General features: G+C 45.7%; 1 protein-coding gene and 1 long non-coding RNA gene across 7 annotated transcripts in view; one reads left to right on the top strand and one right to left on the bottom strand.

Moving 5' to 3' along the window:
- Window positions 1–2154: 2154 nt before the first annotated feature.
- On the bottom strand, window positions 2155–3675 carry LOC141568051 (uncharacterized). Its single transcript, XR_012491068.1, has 2 exons — window positions 3307–3675; window positions 2155–3160 (listed from the first exon to the last, which is right to left on the bottom strand). It is a non-coding gene; the product is annotated as an uncharacterized LOC141568051 (long non-coding RNA).
- Window positions 3676–4239: 564 nt separating this feature from the next.
- The window catches only part of RALY (RALY heterogeneous nuclear ribonucleoprotein), a 73016-nt gene continuing 63200 nt past the window's right edge, over window positions 4240–14055 (top strand). For 3 of the 6 annotated variants that reach the window (XM_074318357.1, XM_019733869.2, XM_019733841.2), the window contains exon 1: window positions 4240–4456. The gene's annotated coding sequence lies outside the window, so the exon portion shown is untranslated. The remainder of the gene's footprint in view (window positions 4457–14055) is intronic. The other 3 variants (XM_019733851.2, XM_074318356.1, XM_019733864.2) reach the window with 2 other exon arrangements.

Here is a 14055-nt window from a genome sequence, read left to right as displayed (position 1 = left end):
TGTGCTGAGTGATACATGCATAAGAACTCTCTCTTCTAGCTGCCCCCCATTCCATTTAAATTGAGATTTCGGTTCATTAATTTTCATGGGGGGTGAAATGGGTGGGTCTCTGGCAGTTGGCTACAGATGGGCTTCCCTTCTTCCAAATCATGATATCCTGGGGTGTCCCACCCTACATTGGCTCGATGGGGAGGGGAGGATGGTCCACATATGGGTACACATGCTGTCCTTGGCCTTGTAGATTAGTCACAGAGGACAGCAGAAGGATTCATGTGTGGACTGGCTCACACTCAGACACCATCTTGCGTAGAGAAAGGGGTTGGGGGTACAGAAATATGAAACTTTTATTTAAAAAATGCTACAGGCATACTTCTGAGATACTGAGGATTTGGTTCCAGACCACTGCACTAAAGCGAATAGCGCAATAAAATGAGCCACATGAATTTTTTGGTTTCCAGTGCATATAAAAGTTATGTTTACATTATACTGTAGTCTATTAAGTGTGCAATAGCATTATGTCTAAAAAAAGTACATACCTCAATTTAAAAATACTTTATTGCTAAAAACGTGCTAACTATCAACTAAGCCTTTAGCAAGATCTTTTTGCTGGTAGAGGACCTTGCCTCGATGTTGATGAAAACAGTATCTGTGAAGTGCAATAAAGTAAAGCTCAGTAAAATGAGGTATGCCTGTACTTACTTAAGTGAGACTATTTTAAACTGGAAGAGACTTATGTTAATAATTAGATTTATATTTTTCTTTCTCAATAATAGATAGGAGAAGCTCAAGAAAAAAACTGTCACATAGAAAATAAAGGACCTGGACTTATTTTTGCAACTATGAGTTGTAGAGGGTAGATTTCAATCCTATCACAAATATAATCTCCATGAGGACAGGGCGCCTTTACCTGCTTTGATCATTGCTGTATTTGTAGCTCACAGCACTGTGCTGGGCCCAGAAAAGGATGCTAAATAAACATTTGTTGAATGAATATATGCTCTGTATTTTCCTGCCAGTGACCCCTTCCCTTTTGAGATCCAGACCATTTAATTTCAATTAGTTTATTGCAGCTTCACCCAAAGCTGGGCAGGAGTGCTGTTTTCTCTTGGACAATTAAGTGCTTTAGTAGAGAGCCAGGGTGTGAGGGGCTGCTCTCTGTGCCCCATGCAAGCCTGGATGGACTCGTAGAGAATGTTGAGACTGTCAGAACACTGGCTGATAACTGAAGGGCTGTGTGGGTCCCTTCAATTTAATGTCCTCTTAATTAGTATAAATAATGGCTGAGTTGTCCTTCACTGCCACTTGACTCATTGCTGTCTCCAAGGCTCATTATGATCAGGGATGAACAGCACTCCTCCGACCTCTTCTGTCCTCACAGTCATGAAGCAGAGCTGGATCCCAGGTCCAGCACTGCCCCTTTGTAGTTGGGCGACCTTGGGTGAGTTGCATTCCCTCTCTGAGCCTCAGATTCTTCATCTGGATGGTGCAGCAGCCTTGAGGATGGCTCTAGGTTTTTCTCTCTGCATAGCCTCTCCTCATGGTACAAACATATGTGACTCTTCTACATTGCAGGCCAATACCTCTTCACCCATAGGGATTCCCTTAATGATATGGGTCTGGAGTCAGCCAGACCTGAGTCCAAATCCTGGGTAAAATTCACCACCTCTTCCTGGCTATGAGGCTTTAGACAAGTCACTCAACAACAATGAGCTGCACTTTGTTTTCTAATTAAACAAACAAAAAAAGATACACCCTCTCCATGCCCTCCCCCAACACCTCCCCCCTCCCCCAGATGCCAGGCACTATGCTAAGACTACAGAGTTTGAATCCTGGATCTCTAGCTTGTTAGCTCTATGATCTTGGGCAAGTCACTTAACCTCTTTGACTTAGTTTCCTCATCTGTTAAATGGGAGTAATAATAGCATTTTCTTCCAGGATTGCTGTAAGGAGTAAGCGAATTAATATATATGAAACACTTAGAACTATGTCAGGAACATAGCAAGTGCCAATAAATGTTTGCTGTTATGGCTACCATCTCATTGAAAATATACAACCTACTCTGGGAAGAAGTCTAACTTTCCCTACTTCTAAACTGAGAGTAATAACACCCGCAGCATAGGGTGATTATGATTATGACAAGTAACATAGGCAAAGTAACAATAGGTAATTATTTATTGAGTACTACAGTGAACCAGATATGCTATATGAGTCAGCAATGTGCGTGACAGCAAGAAGCAAAAATCAAAAGTTACAGTGGCATATATGGGGCTTTATTTACTCAAATAAGAAGTCTAGAGGAATCCTGGTTTTTTCTGTTTTTCTGCTTTACCATTCTTACCAAGTCAATTTTGCTCTCAAGATTTCAAGATGGCTACTGTGCCTCTGTGCATCACATCTCTGTTCTAGGCAGAACACGGGGGAAGTGCAAAAGGCTGAAGAATGCCAGTTGAGTCTATCTCTTAAAAAAAAACACCTTTTCTGGTAACTAAACAACTTCCATTTGCATAGCACTGGCCAGAACTCTGTCATCTAGGTTGTATGGGAACCCTAGGTGCTAGGGAGCCTAGGGAATCAAGCCAGCCTTCATAGCAAGGGAGGCTGTACACAATTTGGGGGTAGCCAAAACACATGTGATAAATAGACAAATAAATGACAAGACTAAGAAATACCACAAAGGAAATGAACAAGAGGCCAAACTAGACATCTTTAGGTGGGGTGTTCAGGGCAAGCCTCTTAGAGGAGGTGATATTTAGGCAGAGACCTGAAGCATAAGAAGGAACCAGAAGTTAAAAGAGGTGGGGGAAGAACCTCCCTGGTTTTGGTCTCAGTGTCACCATCTCTCTAATTTGGTTTCTTTTCCTTTTGAAGCGAAACACAAAGGTCATCAAACAACAAAGTGGAGTTACAACTGCTGTTCTGGCAGAGCCGGGATTCAATTCAAACTCTGCCTCGCTCTCAGGAATTCTGTCTCTTAGGCAGGTTCTGGCAGAAGCGATGTGAAAAATACAATCAGGAAATCACACGTGGGACGACGCATGGAGAATTTGGCCAGTTCCCAGCCTTCAAGGAAGTCTATAGCTGAGGCCTGAAGGGCAATGGTCCTCGTGTGCTCTCGGAACACCCCTCCGGCTGTGTTATGAAGGCTGGAACACTGATTTAGCTGACGGTTTCCGACAGAAGATATATTCAGGAGAGAGGACCACCACCCAGATCAAGTTATAAAACATTTTCTGCACCCCAGAAGGGTAAAGGTACTTAAATTTAACCTATTTTTAGGTGGGAGTGGCACCTCCTCCAGAGACTCACCCTCATGGCGGCCTGTCCGCCCAGTCCCCGCCTAGGTAGTGAGGAGCGAACCCTCGCCCAGACCACGCACTTGGTTCCTTGAAAATGAAAATATTTGGGGCTCCTTCCTGCTTGGTCTCTTCCTCATCCTTCGGCACCGCCCCCCGCGGATTTGTCTGGGTCCCATCTCCTAGGTCCCTCCTATCTTCAGCACCACCCCCGTGATCTTCCTCTGGGTCACGCCTCCTTCCGGCTCCTCCCGAGTGGCCACCTTTGGGCCCCCTCCTCCCTGCTCGGCTTCCGGGCCCTCCTCCTCCAGTCCCGCTTCAATCTTTCCTTCCTTTTGGCCCCGCCTCCCCCAGCCTCCTTTCACCCTTGACTCCTCCTCTGGGCAAGGCCTCCCTTTGGCCCCTCCCACTACCGCCCCCCAACCCCCCGCCCGCCCCGCTTTCCAGCACTGATCTGGCTCCTGGCTCTGCGAGGCCTGCACTGTGTTCCACACCTGCCTTGCGCTCCTCTGTTCTCCGGCAACAACACCCTCAGTCCCCGCCCACCTTTCGCTCCATACTGCTGCGAGCGAGTCTCTCTTCCCGCCCTCAGCCCCGCCTTCCCAGGTTTCCACCTCAGTCCCTTTCCTGTTAGACTCCGCCCCGGCCCCTCCTATCTCCTCTCCCCGCCGAAGCTCTGGACCTTTCCACAGCCATGTTGAAGGGGTGGATAGAGCCCATGTGCCTGGGAAGCTGGGCTGTGTCAGGGCGGGACTGGGGACTCAACGAGCTTGTGTGACCGTGTTCTACCCTAGAGACAGAGGCGGGGTAGAGGGAGGGCCCAGTGCCAGGGCCGGAGCCCTGGGCGGGGCCGAGTTGAGGGAAGCCGCTCCGGGAGCCCTCACCCCCGCGCTCCTCAGTGGTACCGGCCGAGGGAAGGACTCGCGGCTGCGGGGCTCGCGCCGCTGTCAGTGCGGCTGGGCGCGGAGCGGCGCGGGCGTAGGGCAGTTAGAGCTGAGAAGCTGAGGGGGCGGTAGTGGCGGCGGGGGCGACTCCCGCGCGTGTGTGCTCAGCTCCTCACGCCGCGGCCGGGTCCGCTTTCTTCCTTCCTCCCTCCCGCCCCCGAGTGCGGTGGCACCGCCTTCTTCCGTGCCGCGCGGCTTCCTCCAGACCTCTCCGCGCGGGTGAGTGGTGGCCGCGGGCGTCTCCTTAGGGGTGTGGGGGGTGTTACTTGTTCCTTTTCGGTCGCCCACTAATTCGCGCGAGCCTCTGCCTATTTTTAGAAACTCTTTCTTCGGCTATTCTTGGGAGTCCTAGGAGCCGGGGTAACTCCCGGCCCCCTCCCCCCGAATCTACCCCCACCCGGGCCCGAGGCCCTGGGTCGCCTGCCCGGCCCATCCGCGCCCGCTCCCGGCCGCCCTGGCGTTTCCTGTCCGCTTCCTCCCCGCGGGCCGGGCCTAGACCGGGAGTTGGCGGGGTGGGCCTGCGCCCGCTAGGAAGTTGGAGTCTTTTGTGCTCGCGCCGCGCCCCGCCCCGCCCGGCGGGGGGAGGAATGAGGGGAACGGAGGCCGCGCGGGGGAGGCCCTGGGCTGGCGGGGCCCTGGCTTCGTCCCCGTCCCGGGTTTCTTCCGGCTTCTTCTCCCGGGCTGGGTCTGCGGGATCCCGGTGGCGCGCAGAAGTGGTCCTGCCTCGCTCTCCACGGGCCTGAGCGCCTCCTCGACCCTCACTTTTGCGGGTCCCTGGCTCTTTGCACACCTTGGGCTTGGAGAGGATCCACAACAGGCCCTCGAGTTGGGGCAGTGTTCTGCACTTAACGCAGCCCCCTTCGCAGCCGAGTCTCAGTTTGTTCTTCTGTGAAATGGGGGAAAGAAAGTCACTTCGAAGGGTGTTTGTGGATTCAGGGAGGGAAACTAATATGTGAAAGAAGTTAATACCGACAGGTAACATTTAATGAACTTGACTCGAGAACTTCATAAGTCTTCATTTAATGCCCACAGCGGCCTTCTGGGATTAGCCCCACTTACAAAAGCAGAAATCAAGGCTCAGAGAGGTTAAGTAATTTGCTTCAAATCACAGTTAGTAGCCACAGAAGTGTAAAGCCGTGGTGCTAGTACGTGTTATTTATTTCTTAGTGTGAGCTTCTGTAATCTGTGTGCAGAGGGGATTTGACTTGGGTCACTCCGTTAGAGACGTCACTCCGTTCTTCCTGACTGCTGGGCCAGTGTCCACTATACTGTGGATGAAATCCCATTCTGGGGCTACTGGAGGTCCAAGGGAAAGGATGTTACTATGAATTTCTTGCTCGTATTGCCCATTAGAAGTTGATGGATGCAGGAGACTCCAGATCTCAAGCACAACTCAAGTTCCCTGGGGTTTTGGCTCAAGGAAGGCTTAAGTCATAAACAGTGAGGGCCATCCTTTGTTTTGTTTATGGCATGTTCCCCCCCCCCCCCCAACCTTGCATGTTCTCTATGTTTAGATTTATAGCTCCTACTTGGGGGAAGGAGAGCAGGAAGTGGCTCAAGTCAACTGCTTCATCTCCTTCAAATAGAGTTTTCTCCTATTTTCAGATAAGGCCCAGAGAGGTAAAAGTGAACTAAAATTAATTTTAGCAAGTGTTCTAATGTGTTTGATGTCCATTATGGGGAGTATCTGAAAAGCAGGCAGAGGATCTTGTTCCCAGGCCAGGTCTTGAGGAATCTCCTGGTGTTTGCATTAGTTCTTTGGCGTCTGGAGGTGTGCTGTGCTCTCCTCCTTCCAAAATTCTGGATTTAGGAGTTGTGGTATGTAGGAGTCTTACAGACCATCTGGTACAACTTCTTTATCTGCATTTCCCTCCCTTGTTAACTGAACCTTGGAAAGGAGAAGTTATCTGAATTCACAGACTACCTTAATGACAGAATCATAGTTAGAACTCCCAGTGTTTTGTTTCCTGCTCCAATATTTTTATTTCTACCATACCTTGCTACCTTTTGAAAGGGCACTAAATTACTTTTGCAGCCCTTTAGACCGGGAATCCTGAGTAAATTGAAATCACAAGGAAGTTATATAGCCACTCTCCATGCCTCAGGTTTAGCATTATAATGAGGCCAGGCTTTGTGCATAGGTGTACTAGTACTCATAAGTCACCACTTTTACTGTATAGTATTTTATGGTGTATAGTACTCTTCTGTACTTGTCTGAGTTCATTTCTAATCCAGTCCTGTGAAGGAGTTAGAGAGTTTGGTTTATATCTCCTTTTTGTAGGTATAATTGAGAATTGAGACACAGTAAGGTTAGGGTGCTTGCCTTGCTTAAATCACCGAATTAATAAATGATGAGGGCAGGACACCTCTCATGGGCAGAGGATTTGATGTGACATCATGAACTAGCCCCTCATTGTGGCTCTCTGAACCTCAATGTCCTTATTTGTAAATTCTCACAGGGTATGGGGACTATGAGAAATGGCTATTAAAATGCATTGTAGTCGTTGTGAGCAGCAGGAATAGTAGCTAACATTTATTAAGCACTTACCATGTATCAGTTACTGGACTAAGGACTTCTGTGGAGCGCCTCCTTTAATCCTTAGAGCAACTGTATGAATTAGGTACTGTTGTTATTCCTGTTTTACAGAAGAAGAAAACGGGTTAGAAAGGTTACATGACTTGCTCAGGGTCATGTAATTGCCAGCTGCAGACAATATAACTTTAAAGCTGGTGTGCTTTATTTTGTAAGAAGTATACATAAAAGTTACCATTTTAACCATTTTTAAATGTACAATTCTGTGGCTTTAAGTAACTCACATTGTTATGCAACCTTCACCACCATCCATGTCTAGAATTTTTTTTGACTTCCCAGTCTGAAACTCTGTACCCATTAAACACTAACTGGCTATTTCCGTCTCCCCGCAGCCCCTGGCAACCATCCTTCTATTTTCTGTGTTTATGACTTTGATTACTCTAGGTACCTCACGTAACTAGAATCATACAATATCTCTCCTTTTGTGATTGGCAAAGCTGGCGCTTTTAGTGCTTCGCTTAACCTCTGGGTGCTCTGTAAGTGCAAAATGATTATTAGTCCATCTCGGCAGTAAGGTGTGTGTGGCGCAGCCCTAGAGCCTGGTTGTACCTCTGGTTAAGCTTCCTCCTCCTTTTTCCCCCCACTCTGTGGATTGAAGTTTTTTATCACTGAATCCTTTCTGGAGATCTCTACTGGTCCCTTCTGTATCTTCCAAAGAGACCTCCTACCCTTGAAACAGATCTCAGAGGATTCTTCACCCTTGTCTTGTTTGTGCCTGCCTTTCTGACTATCCAGGGTTTGGGCGTATAGGGCTGCAGTGATGGACAATAGCAGTGCTATGGCAGCAGCTCAAGTCAGAACTATTCAGAGAACGATTAAATGGATCACCTTTATGAAATGCTCCCTTTTTGCCTTCCTCTTTCCATAAAGGCACATGAGGGATTAGCTTTTGGGTTCCTAGAGGGTATTTATGGTTCCTCATTGCTTGCAGGTGGTTAAGATGGTGTTAAATACTGTGTTTAACCTCTCAAAATTCCCTTTGGTTTGACTCTGTGTCTATTTGGGGGGGTGTGGTGAGGTGGGATGTGTGGTGTTTATGTTTGTGAAGGGTAGTTGGAATTTTGTCCTGATACCAACAGGGGTGTGGGCTGGGAGGTGTTAAAGAGATGGGTAATAAGGCAACAAACAGATCTAAGGAGTTGCACTTTCTTTAAAAAATCTGATGATCCAACATTTCCTACATGTTCAAATCCAAAGCCCTGAGTGTGATAATGAGGTCAGAGTGTGTTGAATTGTTTGTCTAGAATCTTGTTAGTTGAGGGTCTTCAAAGTTATGTAGACCAGCCCGCCACCTGGACATTTGAAATGGCTACCTCTTGAGATTCTCTTTCATTGGGCACCTCATTATTGGAAAGTTTTCCATTCACTGAACAATTAAGCATGCCATGCGTCGAACTAAGCTCGGGGGATTTGGCTATATACAGCCTGGTGGGGAAGACAGGCAAGGAAACAAGCAGTGTGAGAAGTATTGTGACAGGGACAAACACCGTGCGAGCACAGAGGAATAGTAACTAACCCAGCCTTGGAGGGTAAGGGAAGACTTCCTCAGAGGAGTTGGCTAAGCCTAGACCTCAAGAAAGAAACAAACATAAGCCAGGAAAAGAGATATGGAGAGTCAAGGAGGCGACAGAGATAAGACTGTTCTAGACAGAATAGCAAGACTAGAGATGGCAGGGATAGTAGGTAAGACTTTTGGCTCTTTTACTGTGTCTACCAGATACTATTCTGAGCATTTAACGTGTGTTAACTTATTTCTTCCCATAACCACCTTGAGAGGTGACTATTATTCCCATTGTGTAGGAGAGGAAACAGACTGGGGGTAGGGGTTAAATAAGTTTCTCAAGATTCCTGAGTGGAGCATAAAGTACGAAATGGTGGATGTGGCAAGAGATGAGACTGGCAAGATAGGCAGAGAAGAGGCCAAGTCGTGAAAGGGCCTTGTTGTCCAGGTTGAGGAGTTTGGACTTCATTTCACCATGAGGAGGCCATGATCCTGTGTGCATTTTAGAAGGATATCTCTGGCTACCTATTTTGGGAGTGGATTTGAGGGCTAGAACACCATAGGCAAAGAGACCAGTTAGGAGGCTGTTGGAGTAGTGCTGGCAAGAGGTGATGGTGTTTCAAGTGAAGAGTGTGTGTGTGTGTGTATGTGTATTATAGAAAGAAGATGGAATTGAATGATGAGACAATCAAAGATTGTTGGTGTGGAGGACAAGGAAGAAAGATGACTTCTAGATTTCTACTTGGTACAGTCGTATAATAGATGCCATTAATTGAGGTGAAGACACAGGAGAAGGAACATGTAAGAAACGGAGGATTTCTCATGTAGGGTCTTACATTTGCTTTCATTTACCTTCCAGTTATTGATTCTAGTTCTTCGTGGGAAGGGCAGAGGGGAACGGGAGCAGAAGTGAGGGAGAGTGTGGCACAGCAAATCTGGTAACTATACCTGGCTAAACTGGGTTACATAAGCACTAGTTTTGGAAAAGAGGAAATATTAGCTCCTAGACATCCAGGCCCTGCACAGCTCTGAAGACCGTGTATGGAAAGCCAAGGAAGCCTTACTTTTTCTTCAGATAGTGTCCTTTGGCACTGCTCTGTCCATGTCCTAGTGTGTTCCTCTCTAAGTCACCTCTGCCTACTCTTTGCTAGGCGCTGGGAGAACAACGATGAGTAAAGCAGCTTGAGGGGCTCGTACCCAGAAAGGCAGCAGAGCTCAGTAGCTTAGCTACAGTGGTAGAGGGAGAGTGGGGTGGGGCAGGTCAGGTGGGCCAGGATGGGGAGGGAGAGCAGGAGGGGTTTTTATTAGGGACAGGAGTCAGGAGAGCCTGCTCTGTGCTTCAGTCTTTTTGTCAGGTGGCAAAGGTCCAGGATTATTCATCTGAATCACGATGGAAAATAATGACTAGATGACCCCCAGAGTCCCTTCTAGCAATAACATTTTATGATCTAGATGATGATTTAGATAAAATATCTCTGGAGTGGTATTCTCTTTCTCTCCCTCTCTCCTTCCCTCCCTTCTCCCTTGTTTTCTTAGGCAGTGGTAGAGGGTAGGGATGGAGATAGGAGGGTTTTCACAGGAGTATCTGTTAAAAAACTAGTTTTGTTCAATTTTAGATCCTATAAAATGTACAACTGGAGGGGAGAGGATGACAGCTTTAATGTTAGTCTGCTGTCCTACAGCTGCCCCTTGGGTACCGCAACGAAGTTTCAGATCCGTGATGGGGGATAGACTCTCAGGACTAGAGAGAGGGACAGTGGGATAAATTATGAGCCTACTCATGAACCTGAGGATCATCTGGTCTGGTCCCTGTTACGAACTCTCTGTGGGCCCCTTGTCTTCTCTGGCCTGTTTCCTCATAAAATAATCTGGGAGGTCCCTGAAATTCTGTAAAGGCCCAAAAGATGGGCGCTGGGGACAGAAAAGGATTGGAGATTCCTCTCTAGTCACCTTCCCCTTCCCCACTTAAGTGACAGGCATCTGCCAAGTATCATTGTTAGTTATCTTTTTTGACTTTATAGCCCTTCCTTTTTCCTCGGTTTTGGCAGCTTTCTGTCACTTCATAATGGCCTTCATGTGCTGTACCTCCTGGGAGGAGGGGACGAAGAATGGGATAGTGTCCCTAGGTTCTAGTCTGCATCCCCAGAGAGCCATTTAGGCTGTCCACTGCCCCCCCCCCCCCCCCCCCCCGCCCCTTCTCTATGCTGAGGTAAGGGTGGAGAGTTTGTAGCTGAATACTCAGGTTTTCTGTCGCTCAGACATGTGTATTTGGAGTGCTTCACTGACTAAAGTGCAAATCTGGCTGTCCTCCCAATATGCCCAGTGTAGTTTCACTGGGGGAAATACCATTCAGTGGGCTTTTGATGTTTGCCAAAATTACATTAATTATAATTACCTAATACTCTCAGGGATCTTAGCCTTCCTGTCTGTAAAAACAAGGGGATTGGACTAGATAATCTTGAATGGTATTTTTACCTCTTAACAGTCTGAATTTCTGGCTTAAAAATTTATCTCTGGAAGGAGAAAGGGCTTTGCTTCAGCACTGTTTCTCAGAGGGTTAAATTCTGGGTTCACAGATACCTTTCAATATATAAACAGATGGATATTGCTTTTTAGAGTGGACAGATTGCTTAAAAAATTGCTTGTGAGATGAATTTATCAAATTGTCTGCTGAGTTCCATTACAAACTTGGAGCTGTTGTCCCACAGGACAAACTTGGAGTCCAAAACTAAAAAAAATTACACTTAGCTATGTAGCAGACTATTTAAAAATCACATAACAAAGGGAAAATTAAAAACACGACAAGATTCCCAAATAGTACTAGGACTGGAAAAACACTAGACCAGAAATTTGCATTTCCTTAGAGTTTTAGCTTTATGAAGTAGATATCTCTACTGAGGTTACCTGGCCCTTGAAATGCCATCTGCAGAGACTGAATACTAGTTGTTTGTTAAGGTAAGAATCATCGCTTTATTCCAAGTAAGTACTCTCTTTTAGAAGGCTAGGTTTAGAAGCTTGATGTTATTGGCCAGGTTTTCTTTATTCCAAAGACATTTATCTGGTATTAGCTGTCTCCTGTTTATTTCTTTTATTAAGGATTTCACTAGTTAAAGGTACTATTTGCATGTACTGTTGATCTGTTTGTCTAGTTTCCTTTGTAATTCTTTGTGCTGGTGAAAGCAAGCTCAGCAGTAGATTTAAAAGAATAATTTCCATAACTCATTATTTCTCTAGGTCTGGGTTTCTTTTCTGGAAAGTATGGTCATGCTACCCGGAGAAGTCAAATGTTGTTCCCTGCTTACATAGACCATTTTAAAGCTTTGGGGCTTTGTTCCTGCAGGCAGCTGTAAGCTGGCACTGAGAAACGGTGCTATCAACATTATAATGATAGCTGTGCCTGAATCAGTTGAATACAAGAAAAACTTGTCTTCAGCCCTTAAAAACTCACCCTAAATTGATTTTTCACATCAATTAAAATCAGTTCTTACTAAAATTAGGGTTTTAGGTAGAGTTGCCATGCTAAGTAGTTTACCTAGCTGTTCTAACATGATTATGCTTTGAAGTCCAACTGCCTTCCCTTCATAAGCTCAATCGTTCATTCCAGGAATTTGGAGTACCTACTATGTATTCTCCCTATGGAGAACCTAAAAACCAAGCAAAACATGATTCCTGCCCTCAACTTTTCAGTCCTGAGAGGGAGACAAAAGTAGAACAAATCCTAGCTGCTTGTTAACCCTGCTGTCCTGGTCCAGATATTTGGGTGGAGGGTTCGGACTGAAAATAGCCGAATTGATGGATGTATCACTAGGCAAAGAGACCTTTTTGAATATCTGACTTCCAGTGTTTAGATTTAGTTTTTGCCTTCCCTCCCTCGCTCCCTTTCTTAGTCTGTTATCCAGCTATTTATCCCCTATTGTTGAGGCCGCCCATACTTAGTGTGTAATGTTAAGAATGTTAGGGGAGGAGCCGCCATTGTCCTTCAGGTGGGATGTCCAGACATCTGTCTAGTGCTTTCCCTGTTCTCTCACATCAGTTCTCTGGCTGGCTTCCAAAAAGATTTGGTATTGTCTAGCTTCTTATTTTGGAATGAAGAAAATTAAGTTTCGTATTGCATCATTTTAAGTTTTATTTTACTCAATTTTGAAATAAAGTAGCTCTCTGTTTTGCTTGCAAGTGGAATTATTTGAGGTGTAGTTTATGGCCTTTGATCAATTTGTGACTTATTAATTGTGCTTAAATTGTGGTGCTTGAAGCCCATTGCCATTGTCTCTGCCAGCCTTCTTTGAACATGTTGCAGGACGGAGCCCTAGGAAATTGAGGGAACATTGAGCTTATCTTGATCTTGAAGTTCTCTTCCTCGTCCCTCAAAAAATAAATGTTACTTGGGATGCTGTGTTGTGTTCATGATTCCTTCCAACAATATAGCATTGCCTGTGAGGCCTAGAAGAAGAGGAAATATGCCTGTGTTCATTCTTGAAGGTTGGGAACAATATTGAAATCAATTGGCCAAACTGTATGGAGCCCGCTGACTGCTTTCCTTGGTGCTGTGAGGGATGTAAATATCTATAAAACATACTCTTGCCTTCAGGGAACCTATGGACTTCTTTAGGGAGATGAGATAATCATGAAGATGTGGCTGATAATAAGGCAGTTTGAAGTAGAGAGCTTGGGTCAGAAGACTAAGGTCTACTCTTGTTCCCTGGCACCATTTTGGCCAAGTAAACTAGAATAAGTCATTTCCCCTCCCTGAACCTCCATTTTCTCATCTGTAAAATGGGGTTAATACTCTAGGTCTTGCCTTCTTCAGAATGTTATCGTGAGGAGCAAGTTAAATAATGTTACTAAAAGTACATTATAAAACCAGATGATGTAATTTATGTGTAAAGAATGAGTTGTCAGAGGTAATAGGTAAATGGCAGAGTTTCCCATAGAAAGAGAGAATTCTTTGGGCTGGAGTGATCCGGAAGAGTGATCTAAACCAGCCTGTAGAACTGGGAGTAAAAAGGATGGAAACATTTAGACAGAGCAATGATGGAACAAAAGACTGCAGGCAAAACTGTTTAGGGGAAACAGTGGGTGAGTGTTCACCCTCCTTGCCAGGTAATAGGGTGGGCATATGTTCAGCTTTAGTAGTTACTGCTAAACTCTTTTCAAAGGCAGACCAGGTCACACTGTCATCAGTGGTGTCTACGAGAATTCCTGTTGCTCCACATCCTTGGCAACACTTAGCATTGTCTATTTTTTTCATTTTAAGCCATTTTGGTTGGTATGTAGTTATAGACGTGATTTTAAGAACCATAATATGAACTCTCAGGTAGCACAACCATAAAGGGGTAAAATGATTGGGAAGTTCAGAGGAAGGCGAGATTGCTTCATTTGTGGGATTGTGGTGCTGGGGAACATTTATGGAAGAGTGAATATTTGAGCTGTGCCTTGTGAGATAAGGATAGTGACCATATAGGCGTGTTATCCAGGACCGTCTCAATTTCTAACATTCTGCTTGGATTTGTGCTTATAAATTATGAAACACCAATATTTCTGTGTCTGGACTGTATCTTCTGGACTACCCAGAAGCAACACAGATACCTTTTCTCAGTTGCTGTGCTTCTCTCCTTTTCCCTCTCCCTTTTATTCCAGAAAGTATGTTTACAGGCGATTTAGACTGCAGAATGGAGAGAGAGAGGACATTCTGTGCAATGGGAACAAGTTGAGCAGAAACACAGA

This window comes from Rhinolophus sinicus, linkage group LG13 (assembly GCF_036562045.2).
Source record: "Rhinolophus sinicus isolate RSC01 linkage group LG13, ASM3656204v1, whole genome shotgun sequence".
In the NCBI taxonomy this organism is placed as follows: domain Eukaryota; kingdom Metazoa; phylum Chordata; class Mammalia; order Chiroptera; family Rhinolophidae; genus Rhinolophus; species Rhinolophus sinicus.
Note: the sequence above shows the minus strand (reverse complement) of the source record. Positions and strands in the feature narration are given on the sequence as shown.